The following is a 14,372-nucleotide window of genomic DNA, read 5'->3' as shown; positions in this document are numbered from 1 at the left end:
GGATCTTAAAGAGAGCAGAGTTTGGAGACTGGGGTGCAGAAGTACAGTAACAGAGAGCATAGGTTGGATACTGGGGTGCAAAAGAAATATTGCATAGAGCATAGATTTGTGAATGGGGTGCAGAAGGACTGTTACAGAGAGCAGAGTTTAAAGACTCTGGTGCAGAAGGACTGTTACAGAGAGCAGAGTTTGGAGACTGGGTTGCAGAACTACTGATACACAAAGCAGAGTTTGGAGACTGGGGTGCGGAAGGACCCTTACAGAGAGTAGAATTTGGAGACTGAGGTATACAAGGACTGTTACAGAGAGCAGAGTTTGGAGACTGGGGTGCAGAAGTTTTTTTACAGAGAGCAGAGATTGGATCCTGGGGTGCAGAAAGACTGTTACAGAGAGCAGAGTTTGGACACTGAGGTGCAGAAGGACTGTTGCAGAGAGCAGAGTTTGGAGACTGAGGTGCAGAATGATCGTTTCAGAGAGAATAGTTTTGAGACTGGGGTGAAGAAGGCGTGTTTCAGAGAGCAGAGGTTGGAGACTGGGGTGCTGAAGGCCTGTTACAGAGAGCCGAGGTTGGAGACTGGGGTGCAAAAGGACTGTTACAGATATCACAGTTTGTAGACTGGTGTTCAGAAGGATATTATAGATTCAGAGTTTGGAGACTGAGGTGCAGAAGGACTGTTACAGAGAGCAGAGTTTGGAGACTTGGTTGCAGAATGATTGTTGCAGAGAGCAGAGTTTTCAGACTTAGATGCAGAAGGACTGTCAGAGAGCAGATGTTCGAGAGTGGGGTGCAGAAAGACTCTTTGAGAGAGCAGAACTTGGAGACTGGGGTGCAGAAGGATTCTTGCTTGGAGCAGAGGTTGGTGACTGGGGTGCAGAAAGCCTGTTACAGATATCACAGTTCGGAGACTGGTGTGCAGAACGATATTATAGAGAGCAGAGTTTGGAGCCTGAGGTGCAGAAGGACTGTTACAGAGAGCAGAGGTTGGAGACTGGGTTGCAGAATGATTGTTGCAGAGAGCAGAGTTTTCAGACTTAGGTGCAGAAGGACTGTTGGGAAGAGCAGATGTTCGAGAGTGGGGTGCAGAAGGACTCTTTCAGAGAGCAGAACTTGGAGACTGGGGTGCAGAAGTTTTCTTGCAGGGTGCAGAGGTTGCAGACTGGGGTGCAGATGGCCTGTTACAGATACTTCAGTTTGGAGACTGGTGTGTAGAAGGATATTATAGAGAGCAGAGTTTGGAGACTTAGGTGTAGAAGGACTGTTACAGAGAGATGAGTTTGGAGACTGGGGTGCAGAATGATTGTTGCAGAGAGCAGCGTTTTCAGACTGAGGTGCAGAAGTACTGTTGCAGAGAGCAGATTTTCGAGACTGGGGTGCAGAAAGAGTGTTTCAGAGAGCAGAAGTTGGAGAATGGTGTGGAGAAGGATTGTTGCAGGGAGCAGAGGTTGTAGACTGGGGTGCAGAAGGACTGTTATAGAGAGCAGAGGTTTTAGACTGGGGTGCAAAAGGCCTGGTACAGAGAGCAGAGCTTTGACACTGTGGTGCAGAATGATTGCTGATAGCTGGTGAGCCTCCTTATGGACACCTTCTTTTCTGCACAGTCCATCAGGCCCTCTCTCCTCACCCTGCTCTCTTTTGGCTTTGTGAGCACCTGTGACTTCCACAGTAACTCTAAGCCATGACTCCCAGGCCTATCTCCTGGGAACCTGTCCCGCTGCCTCCTGGAATCTTCTTTGGGAGACCCAGTAGGTACCCAGACTCCAGGCCCAGCCTCCTTTCCTCCATTCCTCTCCCCAGACACGCTCCTTCTCATTTTTTTTTTATGTTTTAATGAGTGATCCCACTTCCACTCAGCTACCCCACAGACCAGGTGCCCTCTTGTGTCCTCGTCACCAGGACTTTAAAGTGCTCCACCCAGGGCTCCTCTTCAGAGCTTTTCACCAAGCTCCAAATGTCACATCTTCAGTTACCAGATATTTCCTTTTAATCTTGTTTTGGCACCCGATTACTCTCCCTGACTACATGAAGGTATTCTAACCAAAGGACATGGACTGTAGAGACTACTATGGCTTAGAAATAAGGTATCCCCCCACCAAAAGCTCAGGGTCAGCCATAGTAGCAGTGTTCAGAGGTGAAATGATTAGACTCTGAGATTTGTGACCTAATCTGTGGATCCATCCATTTTGTGGGTTAATTATCTGAAAGGCCCACTGTTAATTATCTGAAAGGCCCACTGTTAATTATCTGAAAGGCCCACTGAGTGTGGGCAGGTGGAGTGTGGCTGGGGACATGCCATGGGGAATCCCATCTTGTCCCCTGTGAACTGTCTCCTCCTGTCCCCTTTCCAGCCTTAACCTTCTGAATGCCATTAGCTAGGGACGCTTCCCCCATTGTTCCCTTCCACCTCGGTTTCCCACCTCATCTCAGGCCGGCAGCAATGGGTCAGCTGGCCCCAGACCAAACCTCCAAGCCAGAAGGCCAGAGTGCATCTCTCTCTCTGGGTTGTTCTGGTCAGGCCCGTGGTAACTGTGGCAACCGTGGACTAACCCAGGGAGTAGGTGTTATGAGTGGATAGGACCCACAACCGTTTCCTAAATCCACAGATTCTGTCATTTTCAGAGCTCAAGCCATTTCATTCTGGATGGCCTTTTTCCAGCCTGCCCTCACCTAGAATGTGGTCTACTAGTAATTACTGAGATTCTCCAGCCATCCTGGTCCTGCCTATTTGCACACCACAGCTAGCCCCTAGGCAGCCAGACCCATGGACCTCCTGCTGCCCACTAAGGAGAGAAGAGAGATTTTTCTGAGGACCCTGTTAGAAGTACACTCTTATTTTTTTTAAAGACCACACTCAGAGGACATGTTTCAGGCAGTCCTTCACATGCATCATTGAGAAATCAGACTCACAATGATTTTTGTGATTCTCTCCCAGGATCCAATAACCACCGCTCTACTCCCTACTTCTCTGAGATCAACATTTTAACTTCCACAAGAAGTGAAAAACTGCTATTTCTCTTTATGTGTCTGGCTTATTTCACTTAACATAATTTCTCTCATGAGCTAGTTTTAAATAGAAACTGCACAACAAATTCTTTTATGTCAGATTTAAATTTTATTCTGAAGAGATAATTCGAAATTGTCACATATGTTTATGTAGGAAAATGTTCATTAAAATATTTATCGGACTGGAGATGATCTGAATGTATAGCCAAAGGGGAGAGATTAAGTCTATTTATGAGAGATGTATGTTTATTGATCATCTCAATAGATGCAGAAAAAGCATTCAACAAAGTATAGCACTCCTACCTGTCAAAACAGTAGAAACACTAGGGACAGAAGGAACTTTGTAACAGAATTGTAAAATCTATCTATGCTAAACCCAAGACAGCATCATTCTAAGTGGAGAAAGGTTGAAAGCATTCACTCTAAAAACTGGAAGCAGACAGGGTGCCCCCTCTTTCACCACTTCTATTCAACTTCATCCTTGAAATTGCCAGAGCCATTGGAAAAAAGAAAGAAATTAAAGGTATACAAATAGGTAAAGAAGAATTCAAATCTCACTCTTTGCTGATAGGATCATGTCATCTTCTTAAAATTGTTATTAGAGCATAATAGTTATACATAGAAGTTGGGTTGATTTGGAAAAGATCCTACGTGCATGGAATCTGATTTACTCCATTCAGTCCCCACACCCATATCCCTCCCTTTTCCGCCCCCATTCTCCTTTCTCTACTGATCTTTCTTTGGGTCATTTATCTGTTAATTTCTGTCTGGTGCTTTCCACATATACATACAGGTGCAGTCCCCTGTTTTAGACTTCCATGTGCACATAACATGATCTGCGTAAAGACTATTCACATTTCCTCCCTTCCCAAACCTCTCTGCCCTCTCATTCTTGTTCTACTTTACTGATCTTCTCTGTACACTTAAGATAGCCAGTCCAACCCCACTTCATCAACTTCTTTCCTCTATTTTGCTCTGGCCCTGATAATTTCAGCTTTGTACAGGAATAGTTAACTTCTGCCTTTCTGAACACAGAGATCAAGATTGATGTAAAATGAGAAAAACTCTACATTGGAAAACACTGAAGGCAACACCGACTGCTTCTGCAGATGATGACTCTGCTTTGTAAATTTTTCTCTAAACATTTAAAATGAAAATGAACTTCTCCAAAATTTTATGTTTACATAAAGGACAACAGGAGACAGAGTTTACTGAGACAGTGAGAAATGACTTCACACCATGATGAGGTCGAATGGCTTTCTGTTGGCTTCTAGCAATTCTCTGGTTACTCCCACCCACCATCACCCCTGAAAATGTGTGCGGCTCCATGGGTCTGATTCCATGAGACCAGTTCCACAGGTTATCAGTCTCCAGGCTGCTTTTTATTCGATATTATTTGCCATGTTGCTGCAGATTAACAAGCCTGTTTGGGGTGCTCTCAGTCCATTTTCATCATGGTCTCTTTTTCTCTGTTTTGTAGCTATGACAACATTGGAAATGAGCAATCAATCATTTGTCACTGAATTCATCTTCTTGGGATTTTCCAACCACTCCAACCTACAGGGCTGGTTCTTCCTGCTCTTTCTGGTCATTTACCTGACCACTCTCCTGGGGAACATGCTCATAATAGTGGCCACCAGGGTCAGTCCTGCTCTCCACACTCCAATGTACTTCTTGAGCTTCTTGGACGTCTGCTACACATCCACCACCCTCCCAGTACTGCTGGTGAACTTCTTTTGGGAGAAGAAGGCCATTTCTTATGAGGGCTGCCTTTCCCAGATCTTCTTTTTGGTGACAAGTACTGGCACAGAAGGCATCTTACTGGCTGTGTGGCCAGTATGACTGCTGTGTGGCCCCCTCCGTCCTCCTCAGTACCCAGTCATCATGAGTGTGAAGGTCTGTGTTAGCCTGGTGACTGGGTCCTGGCTGTGTGGGCTGGTGAATTTGGTCACACACACGGTGCTGGCCATCACATTCACTCTGTGTGGGCCCCACCAGATCAGCCACTTTCTCTGTGACACTCCATTGCTCCTGAAGCTCTCATGCTCAGACACCTTTGTCAACGAGTCTGAGCTCCACGTTTTCAGTGCCACCATGGGCCTGAGCCCCTGCCTCTTCACTGCAGGCTCCTACGCACTCATCATGGCGGCCATCCTGGGGATTCCCTCTGCCCAGGGCAGAAGGAAGGCCTTCTCCACCTGTGCGTACCCCCTCACTGTCGTGGTGGTCTTCTATGGAAAAGCCAACCTCCACTATTACAGGCCCAGAGAAGGCTGGACACGGATACCCTGGTCTCTGTGCTCTCCTGTGTGGTGACCCCCATGTTGAAGCCCATCATTCACAGCCTGAGAAGCAATGAGGTCCAGAGTGCCCTGAGGAAGCTTGCTGTTAGACAGACTGTATAGTGAGATTAGAACAAGATGATAGTTTTATTCTAGGAAATGTCTTAGTTGTAGAAATATGTGAACTCTTCAGCAGCAATTACAAGAGCGCTCTCTCCATACACAGTGTCTCATGACCACTGTAGTGCCCCTCCAACCGGGGGAAGCACACTGTGCTAAGTATGTGACACATTGTGACCTCACCTGGGTTCTCTAATCCACAGGTATTTCAGAATATTTTTATTACTTTTCTCTCCAAAAAAAGCCTATACCCAAAGCAGTCAATCTCCTTTTCCCCAATATTGCAGCTCTAGCCAACACTAGTGAATGTGAAGTGCTATGTGCAATGTGACTTTGACTTGCATTTTCCTAATGTGTCTTGATTCTAAGTTATAAATAAACACCATTTCTGTGTTTCTCCTTCAAATGTGGAAAGACCAATGTATACACTCGAGTTTCTGTAGACATTTTTAATGAAGTAATACCATATACGCCTTTTGGATCTGACTCCTTTCACTTAGGATGTTTGCAATTTTCAGTTATATTGTAGCTTGTATAAGTATTTTAGTTTATTCCTCCTTATTGTGACTGATTTCCATCTTGTGAAAATGCCACATTTCTTTGTTCATTTCCCAGTGGATAGTAATTTTTACTTTGTGTCTGTGTGGGTGTCGTACTGCAGATTGAACCCGGAGCCTCCTGCACACTAAACAATGTTCTACCACTAAGCCAAAGCCCAACCCTTATAAAAATTTTGTTTTGAGAAAGGGTCTTGTAAATTTGCCCAGGTTGTCCCTGAATTTGTGATCCTCCTGCCTCAGCTTCTTCACTTTTTGACTAATATGAATAAGATTCGTATATATAATATGAACATTATATATAGTATGAACATTATATGAACATTAGTGTACAAATCATTGGTGGACAACTTTTTTATTTATCTTGAGTTTGTAAGTAGGAGTGGAAGAGGTGGATCGTTAACTCCATATTTAACTTTCTGAAGAAGTTCCAGATCTTTTTCAGACCAGTGGTTCCAGCTTACCTTATTATTAAGAGTGGTGAATGAAGCTTCTGATTTCCTCACTCCCTTAACAACACATCATTTTCATTACTTTTATTGTGAAGACCCTGGAATGTGTGAAGTGCTTCTTCAAATGTGCTTTAGCTTTGCCTTTCCCTGATGGCTAATCATTCTAAGATCTTTGAGGAGTACTGTTAATGTGTCTCTCCTAAGCATGAGTAAAACCCCATTGTATTATGGGAAATTTTAAGTTTTAGAGACTTACCTCTTTATCTAATACTTTTATTTTTATTTTTGATCAGTAAAATACTACAAGACTTTCAAGCTTGCTGTCTTTTCTCCATCTGTGCCCTAAAGAGCTGTTTGATGACTCTTTTTTTTTTCCCCTACTTTTAAACTCTATTGCAAACAATTTTTTCACCAGGTCATGAGCAGGATCATAAAATTAAGGGGCACGAAGTCATACAGGGTTTGGTAAGGGATCAGCCCTTAGCAGGAGTGAATCAGCTGAAGATAGTGGGGATGCTTTTAATATTGTGGCTTCTGATATCTGTCCATCTGGCAAAGTATGTAACATGAAGGAAAAACTTCATATGCCGTTCGAAATCCATCCCAATATGTGTACAACCACCCTGAGCCCTTCTCTCCCTAACGGGAAGAGAAGGCAGTCTTGAGGTTTCAGCCACCCACAACTTCTTAGCAGAAATCTCACTCTGAACTTCGCTCACCCACATCCCAGAAGAGAGAGGATGCTGATCTTCTCGCTGCATGCTGGGAACAGGTGATTTCCAAGAAATTAATGAATCCAACAGCGAATTAACTGCTCTCCATTGTTGCAGTTGAACTCAAGCTGTTGCCATTGAGTTGTGTTTGCACACTGAGGAGTCCCAGAGCAGCTGCAGAGGAAAGGCTGGATGCATATTTTCAACAGGTCAGCCCCAGACCTCTATAAATGTCCATCACAGGAAAATGAATTGTGAGAGATCAGAGGATTTTGACTCCTTAATAAGGCCACAGATATGCGACAGGCAACTTTCAGAATAACAGGTCCGTTTTGTGGTGAATGGAGACCAACAGCCAGTTTTAGCAAGAGCTTTCTTTGCAGCCCAGGTGCTAGTATGGAGAGCAGCAAGGGCCACACAAAACCCAAAAATCTACGCTTCTCTGTGAGAGTTACTGGTAAGTAGTTTATTTACCAGTAAATTTTCAAAAAACTATCCCAGAATCAGGATATACCTACACCTTAAAAACATATTACAGAATATTGTACATATTTTCATTATCATTTTGATAGCATTTATGTAATGACCTATCATAGCACCTTTTCTATGTGTGTCTAAGTTTTCACAATACTACTTGTATTGCCAGAGTAGAAATAACTTCAGAGGTTACCACAAAACCTGAGGGATTTAGCATGATGCCTCCAGTACTGGAAGAAAACCCAAAACATAACCAGAAACCCTGGGATGCCTGAATTCCTTAAGTGAGATGATGAGTGTGGAAAATTACTTATGGTAAACAATAGATAATGCTAAGTGTTAATCCTCTGCTTTTGATGAGCAGGACAAAAAGGAATAATTTTTAGGGAGAAAGTATAGGGACACATTCCCATTATGATACAATATAGCATAACAATAGACCTACCAAAATATCTGTTTAAATAAAAATCATTATTGTAGAAGAAGTTATGTTTAGAAACATATTCATTCACTAACTAGGGGATTTCATCTTTATCTTACAACACATGGATGCTTGGGGAGGGGAGTTGCAAGCAACTTATTAACTGTAATAAATCCCTGAAGCTTGTGAGTAATCTACTTCATACACAACCCCACAGAGGCTTTATTTTTCTCAGCAAGATATCTGCACCAGAACCACTGAACATAAATGTCCTCTCGCCTCTGTCAAGTCTCTATTAGATCCTTTAGGTCCCACACAGTACCGTCTTTAAAGAATCTTTTAAAAACTCTGCTCCATGGATGTACTTGACAGACCTTCTTCATTTTTCAAACCTTTACTTAGTGCACATTTACACAAGGTGTTTCCCTAGTGTTCAGAACACAATTGAGAGGCCCAACTAGGACCTGGAGGAGCGCATATTCAAGATGGAATGAGGAGCTTTGACAAGTATTAAGTGCTCCATTCCCAGAGCTGCCCAAGCAAACACTAAGGGAAAATAATGATAATTTGTAGATTACATAGAATTGTTACCAAGTTTCCTGCACATATTGAGTTCATCTTTCCATTAGATTGTAAGTTGGTTGAAGGACAGTGTCGGAGACCAGCTCCAACAGGGGGTCTCAGGAGACGAACGGATGGTGAGGAGTCGGCGAAAGAGGGGGTGGAGAAACAACACAGACACCAAAGTGAATTTGTTGATCCCAATATTTACTTGTGAAGTTGATCATATGTACTTTTCATTTTTGCAGGCTTACAGTACTTTGTGGTTACAAAACAGGAATCATTATTCAAACAAAACAAAATATTACGTAGCTACAATTAAAATAGAAGAATGTATCTTGGCTTATGCATAAGCAAGCATTTGTACTTTCAGTTCGAGTTTTGCTTTGAGATGTTTCTGCTTACTTAACTTTTAATAATAGTTACAAATGTCCCAAAGAATTGGCCTATACCTTGACTATTCTTTCTTGACTTACTGACTGGAACCGGTGCCATGGTTACGGCAAGTAGTTGGTTTGTTATTAGTTGTAATCAAACAAAAGTAAGAGCACAAACCATTGTGCACAGGAACAAGAACAAGTTTCCCAGTACTAAGGACTAATCTATCTTCTTAACATTAATTTTCCTTCTCTAGATTTTAATTTAATTTCTCAAAAACTTCCTTGACAGGAATACAGGGAGTTTTTCTTTAGACATTAACAATTTACACTCCAGAGCTGAATCATTGCATTTAGAGCAAATAGATCTATGCTTTAGAAGTAGTTGCATTAATTAAGAAAGTCAGCAGGACAGGGATCAGATCTTATCCTCTTTGGGTTTCTTAGTAGATCTGGCTTAGGACTAAATTAGACCATGTATAGGAACAAAATTGGATTTAATTGAAACTAACCACTACCAAGAAAAGAAATTTTAAAATCCTAAATGGAAAAGAGAATTTTTTATTTTGAAGAATTTTATAACTAGAAGGCTCTGACATATCGTAAAAGGTAATAATTTGTCTTTCTTTCCCCCTTTTTGCTAGAAGAAGCACAGGTGAAATAAAAAGAAATGAAAGAGCTGGCACAGTGGTGTACGCCTGTAATCCAGCAGCTCAGGAAGCTGAGGCAAGAGGATAGTGAGTTCAAAGACAGCCTCAGCAAAAACAAGGCACCAAGAAACTCAGTGAGACCCTGTCTCTAAATAAAATATAAAATAGGGCTGGGGATGTGGCTCAGTGGTAAAGCCCCTGAGTTCAATCTCCGGTAACTGCCCCCCTACACCCCGGCCCCAAAAAAACAGAACTGAAAGAGATGTTAAATGCTGAATTGAGTGCTGAATCTCCAAGACAGGAGGGAGGCTTTTTCCTGGTGAATTTGTTAAGATTTTAAACCTACCAGTTAGGGGTAAGGGCATCCCTGCATGTTAGGTAAAAGAGCCCAGCCTCCCCCAAAGTGTGTCCTTGGACCAGCATCACTGGGAACACTTGGAACACACTGACTGAGGCCAACTGTTCTGCACAATGACCTCTGATCTTTTCCTCAGCTCCAAGCACCCACACCACATGGAAGGATATGAGGACAACTCTGGGCAAGGCCAGATAGCTCATAGATTTCACAGTAATAAATTCACATTGCCACAAGCACCTGAAATCATTCAGATATTTTTTCTGAATAAATTGACCTTGTACTGTGTGTGTGTGTGACTCTGTGTGTGTGTGTGTGTGTGTGTGTGCGTTTTAAGCAATTTAATGGGCAACATTAAAATTGGTTTTAAAAATTTTAATCATTGCTTGTGCTATTGAGATCAAATAGGAATCATTGTTTCCCTGATGTGCATACGGGTTTTCATTATCACACAATTCTTCCTCGTTTTGGTCATGCCCATTTTTTTTTTCATTTGAGGAAATGAATCCCTAAGGTTAGTCAGCAAAACATTTCATTTATTGCCAAAGCAAAAAAAAAAGTTCTTCTTTAAAGACTCTAGACTTATTTATTTTATTTTGTTTATATTGAGATTTTAAAATTAGTTGTGCTTAACTGAAGCACCAACTTTCTACTTAAATTTAATTACTTTAAGCTTCTTAAGGCCCTGAGATTTGGAATTTTAATGAAAGCTATGTTGGCCTATTAATCATGTGCAATGAATTATTAGAACCAAAGACAAGAATGTCTGGGCATTGAAGATAATAAGACAGTTTACTAATATATGGTATTATCATCAGGTAACAAAGTATAACTACAAATAATAGTTATTACATGATAAATTTTCTGAGTCAATTTCTTTTTTTTCTCATATCATAATTGTTAATACATATTAAATGTACAAATTAATGTACATTATGCAAATTAAAGGGATTCATTGATGTTTCCATACTTGCATTAATATATTGTGCATTAACTTCAATTCTTTTTTCTGTAAAAGTCTTATAGGCATTTAATAAGTGTTAGGTATTTTTATCTAATGTGTTTCTCTATTCGTTACTCAATTTGAAAAATCCTGATTGGATTCAGGTATGTAATAATTCATCTATTCAAAGAAATTCACTGAGTTTTGATAGAATGGATTATCCGAAATTTAATCTAATTTTTACAGAAAACATGCCACTTTTAAACTACATTAAACAAGGTTTTTAAAGTCAGGCATTTATGTGTATTGAAGCAATCTAAGAAGACTCACACTCAAATTGTTTTTCTATGAAAAATGCCCTAGATGATTATGATGATTATGGTTATTATTATTGCAGAGCAGAGGGTTTACTATTAAGTTGATCTAATTGCTATGCTGCATTATATAAATTCTAAGGAGCAAATACATATTGTGTCACAAAGTGTCATTCATGAGTTATGATTGTTAATAATGGATTCTAATGGTGACCATGATGATGATTCAATCTAATGCCCTACATTAATAAAGAGCATAGAGGATAAGAAAAATTGTTTGGGTATCATCCTTCACCCTACCCCACACCCGTGACCTACAAGAAATTAGCCAGTAAAACCGAGGAAAAACTTATATGTAGATAAAATTATATAAACATACATTGGGAGATTTTTTTAATTCCCCATGAAATTGTCCCTCCTGAACTGACCTTTATATTTAAGACCTTTACAATAGCAGTATGCACAACTTCAGAGATTGTATTTTTAAATCCCTGAACATTTATGCTTAGTTTTCCCTTTTACACATCCACAGACCATGTACCAATTTCCCATAGTAAAATCTGCTGGAACTGCCTTTTATGTGGAATTTTATATTATTTTTTTGAAAACATCTAGATATCTACCTATAAAAGAGATTGTCATATTGATCTTTTTGATACGGGGAGTTAAAAGAAATTACATGTCACTGATTTCTAAATGACTTGAAGTTCATCCAGGTAGTTGATTTGAGAAAACTGAAAACGTAAGAAATGTCAAGTACATGTAGCTTCCAGCAGCATTTCAAAGTTGATTTATTGTAAATCAATGCTAATAAGGTAACCTCTTTTTTAGGGAAATTATTTAGATAAAGCAATACCTACAACTGAACTAGATAGTGTGTTGTTTTTAGTCATTTCTGGATAAACTTTCACTACAATTTTCATGAACATCAAGTATCACAAGAATCCCTACTTTCTCTATTTCCTTCTCTACTTTCTCTATTCTCCTGGGGGATTTCATATTCACCCTTTGCTGTAACAGTGTGAAGGTCTGTGTTGGCCTTGTGACTGGGTCCTGGCTGTGAGGGCTGGTGAATTTGGTCACACACGGTGCTGGTCATCACACTCACTCTGTGTGGGCCCCACTAGTTCAGCCACTTTCTCTGTTACACCCCATTGCTCCTGAAGCTCTCCTGCTCAGACACCTCGGTCAACAAGTCTGCACTCAACGTGGTCAGTGCCACCATGGGCCTGAGCCCCTGCCTCTTTACTGCAGGCTCCTACGCACTCATCATGGCGGCCATCCTGGGGATTTCCTCTGCCCAGGGCAGGAGGAAGGCCTTCTCCACCTGTGCGTCTTCCCTCACTGTCGTGGTGGTCTTCTATGGAACAGCCAACTTCCACTATGACAGGCCCAGAGAAGGCTGGACATGAACACCCTGGTCTCTGTGCTCTTCTGTGTGGTGAGCCCCCTGTTGAGCCCCGTCATTCACAGCCTGAGGAGCAATGAGGTCCAGAGTGCCCTGAGGAAGCTGGCTGGAGGGTGTGCATCCCTTTGCATGATCAAAGTCTAGACCAATCTTCAAACTGGAGTATACAATCATCTTGTAAAAGATGCCTCCCAGAGACTTGTAGGCACCTGGTTAGAGAGTCTGTATCTGGAGATTAAACTCCAACTCCCGCTTTTAAAATCTCTGAGACTCCTTTCTTTTCTCTCTTTTTAAAAACACCCTTTTCCAACTTTCAGGTTCAAGTATGTCGGACACCTTGTGTGGGTGTTCAGCACCATCTCTGTCCTTCTGTGTTCTCCCCACACCAGAGGGACAGAAAGTACGAGAACCTCGTTTCCCACACTCCTCAGACTGCAGGCCTCCATTTTCAGAGGTTCTGTCAAGATCAGCCATACACTAGGCAGAGAGGAAGGAAAAAAAGGAAGAAAGCGGGTTGTTTAGGATCCCATGGCAACAGCAGCAAACCAGCCCTGTAGAGGCAGGAACTAATCTCCTTGGTGCCAGGAGCTGTGTGTGAAGGCTTTTAGACAGCTGTTCCTGAATGTGGGTCACAGTAGCGTGAAATGAGCGTCTCTTTCCAGGGAACCTAGGGTTTCCATATATGGGGTGGTGTCACCTGCCCTATTTTCCTTTTTTCTTCCAGATCTCACAACCATTTCATAACGTTTTTCTTTGTCAACTTCCTCTACCCTAAGACATCAAGAGTCGTTCTTCATCTCTACCTGACCACGGTGGCACTGACCACAATAGTGGTTTACATCAGAGATGGTTCTAGATAAGAGATCTGAGGAGGTAGGTTGGATGTCTGACCTGAGGGAATTGAATATGTTGATGATGTCACAGCCCATGGGAAAGGAGACCTGATAATTCCTGGTGAGCAATGACTCAACAGAGACTTTTAGTTATCGTGGCCTGAAATCAAATGTCTATGCAAAACTGAGCTTTGGAATAACACCATCAACCTTCAGGGTGGGAATGAACATTACAACATGACTACAGACTGCTGTTACTGACTGGAGTGGTAGACTTACAGAAAGAAAATGATAGGTTCAAGCATTATATTCCTCCTTCAAGTCAGGTTCAGATCATCAGAAATATTTTCTCTCTGAAAACTGATATAGGTTAATATCAGAATAAAACATCCAATTCTCCAAATTGCAGAAGTACAAAGAAAATTATAAATCCACAATTTCTCCAGGTCTCTCTTATGTCAATTAGGACATTAATGGGACAATGATTGAGACCCTGTTAATTAGAATGGCAAAATACCAGTGGAATTAGACAAATCTCAGAGCCTTGAACCCTGAAATCTCTCTTAAGCCTCTTTGCTGTCAGAAGCAGCCCCTCCTCCCCCGAGGAGACTAGCTTTCCCTAAATTGAAGACCCTATGGTGACTCTACCTGGGAAGTTGTCTTTTTTTTTTTAAGAGAGAGTGAGAGAGGAAAGGAGAGGAGAGGAGAGGGGGGAGAGAAAGATAGATAGATAGAGAGAGAGAGAGAGAGAGAGAGAGAGAGAGAGAGAGAGAGAGAAAGAGAATTTTTAATATTCATTTTCTAGTTTTCGGCAGACACAACATCTTTGTTGGTATGTGGTGTGGTGCTGAGGATCAAACCCGGGCCGAACGCATGCCAGGCAAGCACACTACTGCTTGAGCCACATA

General features: G+C 41.7%; 1 pseudogene; it reads left to right on the top strand.

The window, feature by feature from the left end:
• Positions 1 to 4,483: 4,483 nt before the first annotated feature.
• LOC144374034 (olfactory receptor 5J3-like) lies at positions 4,484 to 12,744 on the top strand (annotated as a pseudogene).
• Positions 12,745 to 14,372: the final 1,628 nt, after the last annotated feature.

Source organism: Ictidomys tridecemlineatus, unplaced genomic scaffold (genome assembly GCF_052094955.1).
Source record: "Ictidomys tridecemlineatus isolate mIctTri1 unplaced genomic scaffold, mIctTri1.hap1 Scaffold_5558, whole genome shotgun sequence".
Taxonomy (NCBI): domain Eukaryota; kingdom Metazoa; phylum Chordata; class Mammalia; order Rodentia; family Sciuridae; genus Ictidomys; species Ictidomys tridecemlineatus.
Note: the sequence above shows the minus strand (reverse complement) of the source record. Positions and strands in the feature narration are given on the sequence as shown.